Source organism: Chenopodium quinoa, unplaced genomic scaffold (assembly GCF_001683475.1).
Source record: "Chenopodium quinoa cultivar QQ74 unplaced genomic scaffold, ASM168347v1, whole genome shotgun sequence".
NCBI classification, from domain to species: Eukaryota; Viridiplantae; Streptophyta; class Magnoliopsida; order Caryophyllales; family Amaranthaceae; genus Chenopodium; species Chenopodium quinoa.
The window spans coordinates 1-16,376 of NW_018743673.1; positions in this window are offsets into that span (position 1 = coordinate 1).

Genomic DNA, 16,376 nt, shown 5'->3' on the forward strand with positions numbered 1-16,376 from the left:
AATTGCTTTGTAGAATGTATTTGACTTTCATTTGCTTCAAATAGCTTTGTTTGAATGTGTTTGACTTTCATTTGATTCAATTAGCTTTGTAGACTTTATTTGACATTCATTTAATTAAAATAGCTTTGTTTGAATGTGTTTGACTTTCATTTGATTCAATTAGCTTTGTTTGAATGTGTTTGACTTTCATTTAATTCAATTAGCTTTGTAGAATGTATTTGACTTTCATTTTATTCAAATAGCTTTGTTTGAATGTGTTTGACTTTCAATGATTCAATTAGCTTTGTAGAATGTATTTGACTGTCATTTGATTCAAATAGCTTTGTTTGAATGTGTTTGAATTTCATTTAATGCTTTGTAGAATGCATTTCACTTTCATTTGATTTATTAGCTTTGTTTGAATGTGTTTGACTTTCATTTAAATTAAAAAGCTTTTTTTGAATGTGTTTGACTTTCATTTGATTTAAAAGGCTTTGTTTGAATGTGTTTGACTTTCATTTGATTCAATTAGCTTTGTAGAATGTATTTTACTTTTATTTGATTTAATTAGCTTTGTTTGAATTTATTTGACTCTCATTTGATTCAAATAGCTTTGTTTGAATGTGTTTGAATTTCATTTGATTCAATTAGCTTTGTAGAAATGTATTTTGATTTTCATTTGATTCGAAATCTTTGTTTGAATGTGTTTGACTTTCATTTGATTCAATTAGCTTTGTTTGAATGTATTTGACTTTCATTTGATTCAATTAGCTTTGTAAGAATGTATTTGACTTTCATTTGATTCAAATAGCTTTGTTTGAATGTGTTTGACTTTCATTTGATTCAATTAGCTTTGTAGAATGTATTTGACATTCATTTAATTAAAATAGCTTTGTTTGAATGTGTTTGACTTTCATTTGATTCAATTAGCTTTGTTTGAATGTGTTTGACTTTCATTTGATTCAATTAGCTTTGTTTGAATGTGTTTGACTTTCATTTGTTTCAATTAGCTTTGTAGAATGTATTTGATTTTCATTTGATTCAAAATAGCTTTGTTTGAATGTGTTTGACTTTTCAATTGATTCAATTAGCTTTGTAGAATGTATTTGAACTGTCATTGATTTAAATAGCTTTATTTGAATGTGTTTGAATTTCATTTAATTCAATTAGCTTTGTAGAATGCATTTTTACTCTCATTTGATTTATATAGCTTTGTTTGAATGTATTTGACTTTCATTTAAATTAAAAGCTCTTTTTGAATGTGTTTGACTTTCATTTGATTTAAAAGGCTTTGTTTGAATGTGTTTGACTTTCATTTTGATTCAATTAGCTTTGTAGAATGTATTTTACTTTTATTTGATTTAATTAGCTTTGTTTGAATTTATTTGACTCTCATTTGATTCAAATAGCTTTGTTTGAATGTGTTTGAATTTCATTTGATTCAATTAGCTTTGTAGAATGTATTTGATTTTCATTTGATTCGAAATCTTGTTTGAATGTGTTTGACTTTCATTTGATTCAATTAGCTTTGTTTGAATGTATTTGACTTTCATTTGATTCAATTAGCTTTGTAGAATGTATTTGACTTTCATTTGATTCAAATAGCTTTGTTTGAATGTGTTTGACTTTCATTTGATTCAATTAGCTTTGTAGAATGTATTTGACATTCATTTAAATAAAATAGCTTTGTTTGAATGTGTTTGACTTTCATTTGATTCAATTAGCTTTGTTTGAATGTGTTTGACTTTCATTTGATTCAATTAGCTTTGTTTGAATGTGTTTGACTTTCATTTGTTTCAATTAGCTTTGTAGAATGTATTTGATTTTCATTTGATTCAAATAGCTTTGTTTGAATGTGTTTGACTTTCAATTGATTCAATTAGCTTTGTAGAATGTATTTGACTGTCATTGATTCAAATAGCTTTATTTGAATGTGTTTGAAGTTCATTTAATTCAATTAGCTTTGTAGAATGCATTTTTACTCTCATTTGATTTATATAGCTTTGTTTGAATGTATTTGACTTTCATTTAAATTAAAAAGCTCTTTTTGAATGTGTTTGACTTTCATTTGATTTAAAAGGCTTTGTTTGAATGTGTTTGACTTTCATTTGATTCAATTAGCTTTGTAGAATGTATTTTACTTTTATTTGATTTAATTAGCTTTGTTTGAATTTATTTGACTCTCATTTGATTCAAATAGCTTTGTTTGAATGTGTTTGAATTTCATTTGATTCAATTAGCTTTGTAGAATGTATTTCACTTTCATTTAATTTAAACAACTTTGTTTGAATGTGTTTGAATTTCATTTGACTCAAATAGCTTTATTTGATTGTGTTTGACTTTCATTTGATACAATTAGCTTTGTAGAATGTATTTGACTTTCATTTGATTCAAATAGCTTTGTTTGAATGTGTTTGACTTTCATTTGATTCAATTAGCTTTGTAGAATGTATTTGACTTCCGTTTGAGTCAAATTACTTTGTTTGACTGTGTTTGACTTTCATTTGTTTCAATTTGCTTTGTAGAATGTATTTGACTTTCATTTTCTTCAAATAGCTTTATTTGAATGTGTTTGACTTTCATTTGATTCAATTAGCTTTGTAGAATGTATTAGACATTCATTTAATTAAAATAGCTTTGTTTGAATGAGTTTGACTTTCATTTGATTCAATTAACTTTGTTTGAATGTGTTTGACTTTCATTTGATTCAATTAGCTTTGTAGAATGTATTTGACTTTTATTTGATTTAAATAGCTTTGTTTGAATGTGTTTGACTTTCAATTGATTCAATTAGCTTTGTAGAATGTATTTTACAGTCATTTGATTCAAATAGCTTTGTTTGAATGTGTTTGAATTTCATTTAATTCAATTTGCTTCGTAGAATGCATTTCACTTTAATTTGATTTATTTAGCTTTGTTTGAATGTGTTTGACTTTCATTTAAATTAAAAAGCTTTTTTTGAATGTGTTTGACTTTGATTTGATTTAAAAGTCTTTGTTTGAAATGTGTTTTACTTTCATTTGATTCAATAAGCTTTGTAGAATGTATTTTACTTTTATTTTATTTAATTAGCTTTGTTTGAATTTATTTGACTCTGATTTGAATCAAATAGGTTTGTTTGAATGTGTTTGACTTTCATTTAATTCAATTAGCTTTGTAGAATGTATTTGACTTTCACTTGATTCAAATAGCTTTATTTGAATGTGTTTTACTTTCCTTTGATTCAATTAGCTTTGTAGAATGTATTTGACTTTCATTTGATTCGAAATCTTTGTTTGACTGTGTTTGACTTTCATTTAATTCAATTAGCTTTGTTTAAATGTGTTTGACTTTAATTTAATTCAATTAGCTTTGTAAAATGTATTAGACTTTTATTTGATTTAATTAGCTTTGTTTGAATGTATTTGACTCTCATTTGATTCAAATAGCTTTGTTTGAATGTGTTTGACTTTCATTTGATTCAAATAGCTTTGTTTGAATGTGTTTAACTTTCATTTGATTCAATAAGCTTTGTAGAATGTTTTGACTTTCATTTGATTAAAATAGCTTTTTTTGAATGTGCTTGACTTTCATTTGATTCAATTAGCTTTGTTTGAATGTGTTTGACTTTCATTTGATTCAATTAGCTTTGTTGAATGTATTTGACTTTCATTTGATTCAAATAGCTTTGTTTGAATGCGTTTAACTTTCATTTGATTCAATTAGCTTTGTAGAATACATTTCACTTTCATTTAATTTAAACAACTTTGTTTGAATGTGTTTGACTTTCATTTGACTCAAATAGCGTTATTTGATTGTGTTTCACTTACGTTTGATACAATTAGCTTTGTAGAACGTATTTGACTTTCATTTGATACAAATAGCTTTGTTTGAATGTGTTTGACTTTCATTTGATTCCATCAGCTTTGTAGAATATCTTTGACTTTCAATTGATTCAAATAGCTTTGTTTGAATGTGTTTGACTTTCATTTGATTCAATTAGCATTGTAGAATGTATTTGTGACCAATATGGTCAAAGTTCTAATGATTGTAATGCTCCAAGTAGTCAAGGTGAGGTCCAAGTTCAAAGCAATGCAAAGGAATTGTTTCTGTCCAAATCATTCCTTACTCCTTTGCACGGTTTTGGTCCGAAAGATTTTACAAGTGGTTACACTTCACTTAGTGTAATTAACCTTGTGGAAAGTATCTATCAAGTGACGGTTTTTCCAAGCTCCAAATACATGTTTAAAAGCAACGGTTACAAGCTGATTGAAGAGGAGTGATTCATGGCACTTGTTGGGCGTGAATTATGGAGTTTGTTGGCTGAACATTGCACCTCATTATTTGGGGTTATGAAGAATAAAGAGGCGTGAATCAAGGCATTAAAATGGGAGTTACACAAGCTTGAAAATGGCTGTTTTGGGCGTGTGTTGAAGATGCTCTTTGGATGCTATTTTGGCTGGTCATCTTCCCTTGTTTCAAGCCTAGTCTTTAGTTCTTTTAATTAAGTTTAATCATGTTTGTAAAAGGGGTTAAGTGGGACGTGTATTCTCCACTCATTCCCTTAGTTAATTTCCTTTTGTCTATTTCATTTTGTTAATTAAAGTAGGCAAGTGAAAAGGTTGTATTGATGCTATAAATAGCATACTTTGAATGAATGAAAATCATCCAAGATTATTTGCCTAAAAACGTGTGTTTTGTTAATTGAAGTGACTTGAGTTTAGTTCACTTTGTTTTCCAAATTTGAGTATCCGAATTTGAAGAGTGTTAGTTTTGGTGAGAGTTCCCAAGATTAGGACTTATAGTTTATGATTTGGTGAGAGTTCCCTCATCTAAACTACCCCAAGCAAACGAGTGAGAGTTCCTCTTTGCTATATCCTTAGCTTAGGGTGAGAGTTCCCCTAACTAAAACTGATCACTTGATAATTGAATCTCAAAATCCTTTGAATCCTTTAACTTATCATTTTTGTAACAAGGTTTCTCATCTTGTTTACACATCATTTGGCGCGTCAGGTAGGGGGAAAATTTTCTTAAATTTTCCAAAGGGGTCGAATACCTACATACCATGGGAGAGAATCAAGACTTGAGGACAGCTTTGGAAGCTCTTAATCGATCCATTGCTAGTCAGGAAAGGTTGGCCGAAACCAATGCCAATCTCCAAGGGAACCTTGCTGCCTTGATGGCAAGGCTCATGAACGAGCAAGATAGGAGAGATCAAGGTGAAGACCCTCCACCTAGGAGGGAGGATAGGAGTCTCAAAGTGGACGTTCCTTCTTTTGATGGGACACTTGATCCAGAGAAGTACTTGGAATGGGAGAAATCCTTGGAAAGGTACTTTGAATACAAGGACATTCATGAGGATGTTCAACGTTTTAAGATTGCCAAAGTCAAGTTGAAGGGCTATGGTGATAGTTGGTTGCAAGGAGAACAAAGAGGGCGTACCCTTAGGGGTAAGGCTCACATTTCCACTTGGGAAAAGCTAAAGAAAAGAATGAGAGATCGTTTCATTCCTCACAATTACAAGCAAAATCAGTATGTGAAATGGAGTACTCTCCAACAAAATGGTGATTCGGTGGAAGACTATATCAAAGAATTTGATAGGCTTGCCATTGTATGTGAGGTGACTGAAAATGAAGAGCTGAAGTTGGGACGTTTTGTAGCTGGGTTGGAACAAGAGTTACAAGACAAACTTGACGGTTACACTAACCTCACGTTTGTGGAAGCTTGCAAACTTGTGACAAAGTTTGATGCTAAAAGGAAAAGGAAGAAAACGCCTACTACTACTCCAGTAGTACGTAAACCACCCTTCAACTCAAAGGAGGGTTCTTCTTTTAGCAAGCCTAATGAGCCACCAAAGAGGAACACGAAAGACTTCAAACTTAGTGACATTGTATGTTACAAGTGTGGAGGTAGAGGACATTATAAAAAAGATTGTCCTAATTCAAGAGCCTTAACCATGCAAGAGGTTAAACTCATAGCCACCCAAAGCATCAATTGGGAGGAATTTGAGTCTGAAGAAGAGAAGGAGGTGACCCCGTATGAAAAGGATGAGGAGGAGGACCAATGCTATCCTGAAATGGAGGACAAAACAAGCTTGGTGGTTAGGAGAGCTTTGCAAGCTCGTGTGGAGGAACCTTTGGCGCCACAAAGACAACACATTTTCATCACCAAATGTAAAGTTGGTGACGAGGTATGTGATCTAATTATTGATGGGGGCAGTGAGGCTAATACTGTGTCGAAAACCTTAGTATCTAAACTAGGTCTTACCACCACAAATCATCCACATCCTTACAAATTGAGTTGGTTAGATTCTAATGCTAGCACTGGGGTTAGAAAGCAATGTATGGTGAATTTTTCGATTGGTTCATATCATGATAGTCAATTGTGTGATGTTGTTTTAATGGATGCTTGTCATATTCTTCTTGGGAGACCGTGGCAATCTGATAAAAAATCTATCCATGATGGGTACCATAACACCTACACTATCACTCACCAAGGGAAACAAAAGAAATTGCACCCTTTACCACCCCCACGGTTTTCACAACCACAAAAGCCACAAATTTCTTTATTATCTTGTAAAGAGTTTGAGAGGGAGTTTGAAGGTGAGGAAGAGATATTCATGTTGTACTCTAAAGAAATCCATGAAAAATTTGTGAGTCAAAATCCTAAACTCGCAAAACTGATTAAAGAGTTTGAGGATGTTTTTCCTGATGAGTTACCTAAGGGATTACCACCCTTAAGAGGAATTGAGCATCAAATTGATCTCATTCCAGGCGCACCTCTACCAAATAAACCTGCCTATAGATGTAACCCTTTAGAAACTAAGGAGTTGCAAAGACAAATTGAAGAATTGATGGGTATGGGCTATGTGCGTGAATCTATGAGTCCATGTGCGGTTCCTGCTTTGTTGGTTCCTAAAAAGGATGGTACTTGGCGTATGTGCATTGATAGTAGAGCTGTTAACAATATTACTATCAAGTACAGGTTCCCAATTCCAAGACTGGATGATATGTTGGACGAATTGAGTGGTTCAAATGTATTCTCAAAAGTTGATTTGAGAAGTGGTTACCATCAAATTCGTATGAGGGAAGGTGATGAATGGAAGACTGCATTCAAGACAAAGCATGGGTTGTATGAATGGCTTGTGATGCCGTTTGGATTGACCAATGCACCTAGCACGTTCATGAGATTAATGAACGAGGTGTTGAGGCCATTTCTTGGCAAGTTCGTGGTGGTGTACCTTGATGATATCCTTATTTACTCTAAAAATGAGGATGAACATTTAGATCATTTGTTTCAAGTTTTTTCTGTTTTAAGAACGCAAAAATTGTATGGAAAACTTGAAAAATGTGATTTTATGTTATATGAGGTCACTTTTCTTGGTTACATAGTTTCAGGTGATGGCGTGAAGGTGGATCCTTGCAAGGTTGAAGCAATTCAATCATGGCCTAGTCCAAAAACACTCACGGAGGTCCGTTCTTTCCATGGCCTAGCTTCTTTCTATAGAAGATTTATCAAGAATTTTAGCACACTCATGGCTCCTATAACTGAGTGTACTAAGAAGGGGACGTTTGAATGGACTACACAAGCTCAAAAGGCCTTTGAAGAAGTCAAGGAGAAAATGTGCAACACTCCTATTCTTGCACTCCCTGATTTTTCCAAGCCATTTGAAGTTGAGTGTGACGCAAGTGGGAAGGGGATTGGAGCAGTTTTGATTCAAGAAGGACGTCCAATTGCTTATTTCAGTGAAAAGTTGAGTCAAGGCAAGTTGAACTATTCCACCTATGATAAAGAGTTCTATGCTATGGTACGAGCTCTAGATCATTGGTCACATTACTTGAGACCACAACCGTTCATATTACATTCGGACCATGAATCTTTAAGGTTCATCCATGGTCAAAAGAAGCTGAATTCAAGACATGCTAAATGGGTTGAATTCTTGCAAACCTTTAACTTTTCCTCTAAATACAAGAGTGGAAAGGCTAATGTTGTTGCGGATGCCTTATCTAGGAGACACAATTTGCTTGGAGTTGTCGAAGCAAAGGTTCTTGGGTTTGATTTGATCAAAGCATACTACAAAGAGGATGGAGATTTCATTGAAATAATACAGAAATGTGTCCATGGAGTATATGACTTATTTTCCTTACATGATGACTTTCTTTTTAAGGGAAATCGGTTATGCATTCCTAAGTGTCCAATTAGAAGCTTGTTGATTCATGAGGCTCATGGAGGAGGTCTAGCTGGTCACGTGGGGATTCAAAAAAACAATGGAGCTTCTTCAAGCTCACTTTTATTGGCCGAAGATGTTAGCCACGGTTCATCATGTGGTTAGTCGTTGTTCTACTTGTCAAAGGGCCAAGATGGTGTTTCACAAAGGTCTCTACAAGCCTTTGCCAGTTCCGGAAAGACCTTGGGAGGATGTGAGCATGGATTTCATTATGGCTTTACCTAGAACTCAAAGGGGTAAAGACTCAATCATGGTGGTTGTTGATCGGTTTTCAAAAATGGCTCATTTCATTCCTTGTCACAAAACCGAAGATGCTATGAAAGTGGCTAAGTTATACTTTGAAGAAGTGGTTCGTTTTCATGGGGTGCCACGCACCATTGTGTCCGATCGTGATACAAAATTTCTTAGTCATTTTTGGAAATCAATATGGCGTCTAATGGGAACGAAGTTGCTGTTTTCTACTTCACACCATCCACAAACCGATGGGCAAACTGAAGTGGTGAATAGAATTCTGGGTTCGTTGCTTAGGACCTTGGTTAGTAAGAGTGCTAAGGATTGGGATGTCAAGCTAGCTCATGCCGAGTTTGCTTACAATCGGACTCCTAGTGCTACTACAAAGTACTCTCCTTTTGAAGTAGTCTATGGTGTCAATCCTTATGTTCCTATTGATCTCATAGCTTTGCCACAAGACAAGTTCGTTCATGGTGGAGCTAAGGAACAAGCCGAGTTCATGTTGAAGGTCCACAAGGAAGTTAGGAAGAACATTGAGAAAGCAAATGAAGTCTACAAGAAACAAGCCAACAAGAGGGTGAAAAACGTGAAGCAATTTGAAGTTGGTGACTTAGTGTGGATTTACATGAGGAAAGAGAGGTTTCCTAGCAAAAGAAAGAACAAACTTATGCCAAGAGCCGAAGGTCCATTTGAAATCGTGGAAAAGATCAATGACAATGCATACAAGGTTGATTTGGGGGGCCAATTTGGTGTCTCAAGCACATTCAACGTTGGGGACCTTGCTCCATACTTTGATGATGACGAATTGAGGGCAATTCCTTTTGAAGAAGAGGAGGATGACCAATATGGTCAAAGTTCTAATGATTGTAATGCTCCAAGTAGTCAAGGTGAGGTCCAAGTTCAAAGCAATGCAAAGGAATTGTTTCTGTCCAAATCATTCCTTACTCCTTTGCACGGTTTTGGTCCGAAAGATTTTACAAGTGGTTACACTTCACTTAGTGTAATTAACCTTGTGGAAAGTATCTATCAAGTGACGGTTTTTCCAAGCTCCAAATACATGTTTAAAAGCAACGGTTACAAGCTGATTGAAGAGGAGTGATTCATGGCACTTGTTGGGCGTGAATTATGGAGTTTGTTGGCTGAACATTGCACCTCATTATTTGGGGGTTATGAAGAATAAAGAGGCGTGAATCAAGGCATTAAAATGGGAGTTACACAAGCTTGAAAATGGCTGTTTTGGGCGTGTGTTGAAGATGCTCTTTGGATGCTATTTTGGCTGGTCATCTTCCCTTGTTTCAAGCCTAGTCTTTAGTTCTTTTAATTAAGTTTAATCATGTTTGTAAAAGGGGTTAAGTGGGACGTGTATTCTCCACTCATTCCCTTAGTTAATTTCCTTTTGTCTATTTCATTTTGTTAATTAAAGTAGGCAAGTGAAAAGGTTGTATTGATGCTATAAATAGCATACTTTGAATGAATGAAAATCATCCAAGATTATTTGCCTAAAACGTGTGTTTTGTTAATTGAAGTGACTTGAGTTTAGTTCACTTTGTTTTCCAAATTTGAGTATCCGAATTTGAAGAGTGTTAGTTTTGGTGAGAGTTCCCAAGATTAGGACTTATAGTTTATGATTTGGTGAGAGTTCCCTCATCTAAACTACCCCAAGCAAACGAGTGAGAGTTCCTCTTTTCTATATCCTTAGCTTAGGGTGAGAGTTCCCCTAACTAAAACTGATCACTTGATAATTGAATCTCAAAATCCTTTGAATCCTTTAACTTATCATTTTTGTAACAAGGTTTCTCATCTTGTTTACACATCAATTTGACTTTCATTTGATTCAAATAGCTTTGTTTGAATTTGTTTGACTTTCATTTGATTCAATTAGCTTTGTAGAATGTATTTGACTTTCATTTGAGTCAAATTACTCTGTTTTACTGTGTTTGACTTTCATTTGTTTCAATTTGCTTTGTAGAATGTATTTGACTTTCATTTGCTTCAAATAGCTTTGTTTGAATGTGTTTGACTTTCATTTGATTCAATTAGCTTTGTAGAATATATTTGACATTCATTTAATTAAAATAGCTTTGTTTGAATGTGTTTGACTTTCATTTGATTCAAATAGCTTTGTTTGAATGTGTTTGACTTTCATTTGATTCAATTAGCTTTTTAGAATGTATTTGACTTTTATTTGATTTAAATAGCTTTGTTTGAATGTGTTTGACTTTCATTTGATTCAATTAGCTTTGTAGAATGTATTTTACTTTTATTTGATTTAATTAGCTTTGTTTGAATTTATTTGACTCTCATTTGATTCAAATAGCTTTGTTTGAATGTGTTTTAATTTCATTTGATTCAATTAGCTTTGTAGAATGTATTTGATTTTCATTTGATTCGAAATCTTTGTTTGAATGTGTTTGACTTTCATTTGATTCAATTAGCTTTGTTTGAATGTGTTTGACTTTCATTTGATTCAATTTGCTTTGTTTGAATGTGTTTGACTTTCATTTGATTCACTTAGCTTTGTTGAATGTATTTGACTCTCACTTGATTCAAATAGCTTTATTTGAATGTGTTTGACTTTCATTTGATTCAATTAGCTTTGTAGAATGTATTTGACATTCATTTAATTAAAATAGCTTTGTTTGAATGTGTTTGACTTTCATTTGAATCAATTAGCTTTGTTTGAATGTGTTTGACTTTCATTTGATTCAATTAGCTTTGTAGAATGTATTTGACTTTCATTTTATTCAAATAGCTTTGTTTGAATGTGTTTGACTTTCAATTGATTCAATTAGCTTTGTAGAATGTATTTGACTGTCATTTGATTCAAATAGCTCTGTTTGAATGTGTTTGAATTTCATTTAATTCAATTTGCTTTGTAGAATGCATTTCACTTTCATTTGATTAATATAGCTTTGTTTGAATGTATTTGACTTTCATTTAAATTAAATAGCTTTTTTTGAATATGTTTGACTTTCATTTGATTTAAAAGGCTTTGTTTGAATGTGTTTGACTTTCATTTGATTCAATTAGCTTTGTAGAATGTATTTTACTTTTATTTGATTTAATTAGCTTTGTTTGAATTTATTTGACTCTCATTTGATTCAAATAGCTTTGTTTGAATTTCATTTGATTCAATTAGCTTTGTAGAATGTATTTGATTTTCATTTGATTCAAAATCTTTGTTTGAATGTGTTTGACTTTCATTTGATTCAATTAGCTTTGTTTGAATGTATTTGACTTTCATTTGATTCAATTAGCTTTGTAGAATGTGTTTGACTTTCATTTGATTCACTTAGCTTTGTTGAATGTATTTGACTTTCATTTTCTTCAAATAGCTTTGTTTGAATGTGTTTGACTTTCATTTGATTCAATTAGCTTTGTAGAATGTATTAGACATTCATTTAATTAAAATAGCTTTGTTTGAATGTGTTTGACTTTCATTTGATTCAATTAACTTTGTTTGAATGTGTTTGACTTTCATTTGATTCAATTAGCTTTGTAGAATGTATTTGACTTTCATTTGATTCAAATAGCTTTGTTTGAATGTGTTTGACTTTCAATTGATTCAATTAGCTTTGTAGAATGTATTTTACAGTCATTTGATTCAAATAGCTTTGTTTGAATGTGTTTGAATTTCAAATAATTCAATTTGCTTTGTAGAATGCATTTCACTTTCATTTGATTTATTTAGCTTTGTTTGAATGTGTTTGACTTTCATTTAAATTAAAAAGCTTTTTTTGAATGTGTTTGACTTTGATTTGATTTAAAAGTCTTTGTTTGAATGTGTTTTACTTTCATTTGATTCAATAAGCTTTGTAGAATGTATTTTACTTTTATTTTATTTAATTAGCTTTGTTTGAATTTATTTGACTCTGATTTGAATCAAATAGGTTTGTTTGAATGTGTTTGACTTTCATTTGATTCAATTAGCTTTGTAGAATGTATTTGACTTTCACTTGATTCAAATAGCTTTATTTGAATGTGTTTTACTTTCCTTTGATTCAATTAGCTTTGTAGAATGTATTTGACTTTCATTTAATTCAATTAGCTTTGTTTAAATGTGTTTGACTTTAATTTAATTCAATTAGCTTTGTAAAATGTATTAGACTTTTATTTGATTTAATTAGCTTTGTTTGAATGTATTTGACTCTCATTTGATTCAAATAGCTTTGTTTGAATGTGTTTGACTTTCATTTGATTCAAATAGCTTTGTTTGAATGTGTTTAACTTTCATTTGATTCAATAAGCTTTGTAGAATGTTTTGACTTTCATTTGATTAAAATAGCTTTTTTTGAATGTGCTTGACTTTCATTTGATTCAATTAGCTTTGTTTGAATGTGTTTGACTTTCATTTGATTCAATTAGCTTTGTTGAATGTATTTGACTTTCATTTGATTCAAATAGCTTTGTTTGAATGCGTTTAACTTTCATTTGATTCAATTAGCTTTGTAGAATACATTTAACTTTCATTTAATTTAAACAACTTCGTTTGAATGTGTTTGACTTTCATTTGACTCAAATAGCTTTATTTGATTGTGTTTGACTTACATTTGATACAATTAGCTTTGTAGAACGTATTTGACTTTCATTTGATTCAAATAGCTTTGTTTGAATGTGTTTGACTTTCATTTGATTCCATCAACTTTGTAGAATATCTTTGACTTTCAATTGATTCAAATAGCTTTGTTTGAATGTGTTTGACTTTCATTTGATTCAATTAGCTTTGTAGAATGTATTTGACTTTCATTTGTTTCAAATAGCTTTGTTTGAATGTGTTTGACTTTCATTTAATTAAATTAGCTTTGTAGAATGTATTTGACTTTCATTTGAGTCAAATAACTTTGTTTGACTATGTTTGACTTTCATTTGTTTCAATTTGCTTTGTAGAATGTTTTTGACTTTCATTTGCTTCAAATAGCTTTGTTTGAATGTGTTTGACTTTCATTTGATTCAATTAGCTTTGTAGAATGTATTTGACATTCATTTAATTAAATTAGCTTTGTTTGAATGTGTTTGACTTTCATTTGATTCAATTAGCTTTGTTTGAATGTGTTTGACTTTCATTTGTTTCAATTAGCTTTGTAGAATGTATTTGATTTACATTTGATTCAAATAGCTTTGTTTGAATGTGTTTGACTTTCAATTGATTCAATTAGCTTTGTAGAATGTATTTGCCTGTCATTTGATTCAAATAGCTTTGTTTGAATGTGTTTGACTTTCATTTGATTTAATTAGCTTTATTTGAATGTGTTTGACTTTCATTTGATTCAATTAGCTTTGTAGAATGTGTTTGACTTTCATTTGATTCACTTAGCTTTGTTGAATGTTTGACTTTCATTTTCTTCAAATAGCTTTGTTTGAATGTGTTTGACTTTCATTTGATTCAATTAGCTTTGTAGAATGTATTTGACTTTCATTTGAGTCAAATAACTTTGTTTGACTGTGTTTGACTTTCATTTGTTTCAATTTGCTTTGTAGAATGTGTTTGACTTTCATTTTCTTCAAATAGCTTGGTTTGAATGTGTTTGACTTTCATTTGATTCAATTAGCTTTGTAGAATGTATTAGACATTCATTTAATTAAAATAGCTTTGTTTGAATGTGTTTGACTTTCATTTGATTCAATTAGCTTTGTTTGAATGTATTTGACTTTCATTTGATTCAAATAGCTTTGTTTGAATGTGTTTGACTTTCAATTGATTCAATTAGCTTTGTAGAATGTATTTTACAATCATTTGAGTCAAATAGCTTTGTTTGAATGTGTTTGAATTTCATTTAATTCAATTTGCTTTGTAGAATGCATTTCACTTTCATTTGATTTATATAGCTTTGTTTGAATGTGTTTGACTTTCATTTAATTCAATTAGCTTTGTTTGAATGTGTTTGACTTTCATTTAATTCGATTAACTTTGTTTGAATGTGTTTGACTTTAATTTAATTCAATTAGCTTTGTAGAATGTATTAGACTTTTATTTGATTTAATTAGCTTTGTTTGAATGTATTTGACTCTCATTTGATTCAAATAGCTTTGTTTGAATGTGTTTGACTTTCATTTGATTCAATTAGCTTTGTAGAATGTATTTGACTTTCATTTGATTAAAATAGCTTTGTTTGAATGTGCTTGACTTTCATTTGATTCAATTAGCTTTGTTTGAATGTGTTTGACTTTCATTTGATTCAATTAGCTTTGTTGAATGTATTTGACTTTCATTTGATTCAAATAGCTTTGTTTGAATGCGTTTAACTTTCATTTGATTCAATTAGCTTTGTAGAATACATTTCACTTTCATTTAATTTAAACAACTTTGTTTGAATGTGTTTGACTTTCATTTGACTCAAATTGCTTTATTTGATTGCGTTTGACTTACATTTGATACAATTAGCTTTGTAGAACGTATTTTACTTTTATTTGATTTAATTAGCTTTGTTTGAATTTATTTGACTCTCATTTGATTCAAATAGCTTTGTTTGAATGTGTTTGAATTTCATTTGCTTCAATTAGCTTTGTAGAATGTATTTGATTTTCATTTGATTCGAAATCTTTGTTTGAATGTGTTTGACTTTCATTTGGTTCAATTAGCTTTGTTTGAATGTGTTTGACTTTCATTTGATTCAATTAGCTTTGTAGAATGTGTTTGACTTTCATTTGATTCACTTTTCTTTGTTGAATGTATTTGACTTTCATTTGATTCAAATAGCTTTGTTTGAATGTGTTTGACTTTCATTTGATTCAATTTGCTTTGTAGAATGTATTTTACATTCATTTAATTAAAATAGCTTTGTTTGAATGTGTTTGACTTTCATTTGGTTCAATTAGCTTTGTTTGAATGTGTTTGACTTTCATTTTATTCAAATAGCTTTGTTTGAATGTGTTTGACTTTCAATTGATTCAATTAGCTTTGTAGAATGTATTTGACTGTCATTTGATTCAAATAGCTTTATTTGAATGTGTTTGAATTTCATTTAATTCAATTAGCTTTGTAGAATGCATTTTTCCTTTCATTTGATTTATATAGCTTTGTTTGGATGTATTTGACTTTCATTTAAATTAAAAAGCTCTTTTTGAATGTGTTTGACTTTCATTTGATTTAAAAGGCTTTGTTTGAATGTGTTTGACTTTCATTTGATTCAATTAGCTTTGTAGAATTTATTTTACTTTTATTTGATTTAATTAGCTTTGTTTGAATTTATTTGACTCTCATTTGATTCAAATAGCTTTGTTTGAATGTGTTTGAATTTTATTTGATTCAATTAGCTTTGTAGAATGTATTTGATTTTCATTTGATTCAAAATCTTTGTTTGAATGTGTTTGACTTTCATTTGATTCAATTAGCTTTGTTTGAATGTGTTTAACTTTCATTTGATTCAATTTGCTTTGTTTGAATGTGTTTGACTTACATTTGATTCAATTAGCTTTGTAGAATGTATTTGACATTCATTTAATTAAAATAGCTTTGTTTGAATGTGTTTGACTTTCATTTGATTCAATTAGCTTTGTTTGAATGTGTTTGACTTTCATTTGTTTCAATTAGCTTTGTAGAATGTATTTGATTTTCATTTGATTCAAATAGCATTGTTTGAATGTGTTTGACTTTCAATTGATTCAATTAGCTTTGTAGAATGTATTTGACTGTCATTTGATTCAAATAGCTTTATTTGAATGTGTTTCAATTTCACTTAATTCAATTAGCTTTGTAGAATGCATTTCACTTTTATTTGATTTATATAGTTTTGTTTGAATGTGTTTAACTTTCATTTAAATTAAAAAGCTTTTTTTGAATGTGTTTGACTTTCATTTGTTTTAAAAGGCTTTGTTTGAATGTGTTTGACTTTCATTTGATTCATTTAGCTTTGTAGAATGTATTTTACTTTCATTTGATTCAAATAGCTTTGTTTGAATGTGTTTGACTTTCAATTGATTCAATTAGCTTTGTAGAATGTATTTTGTAGTCATTTGATTC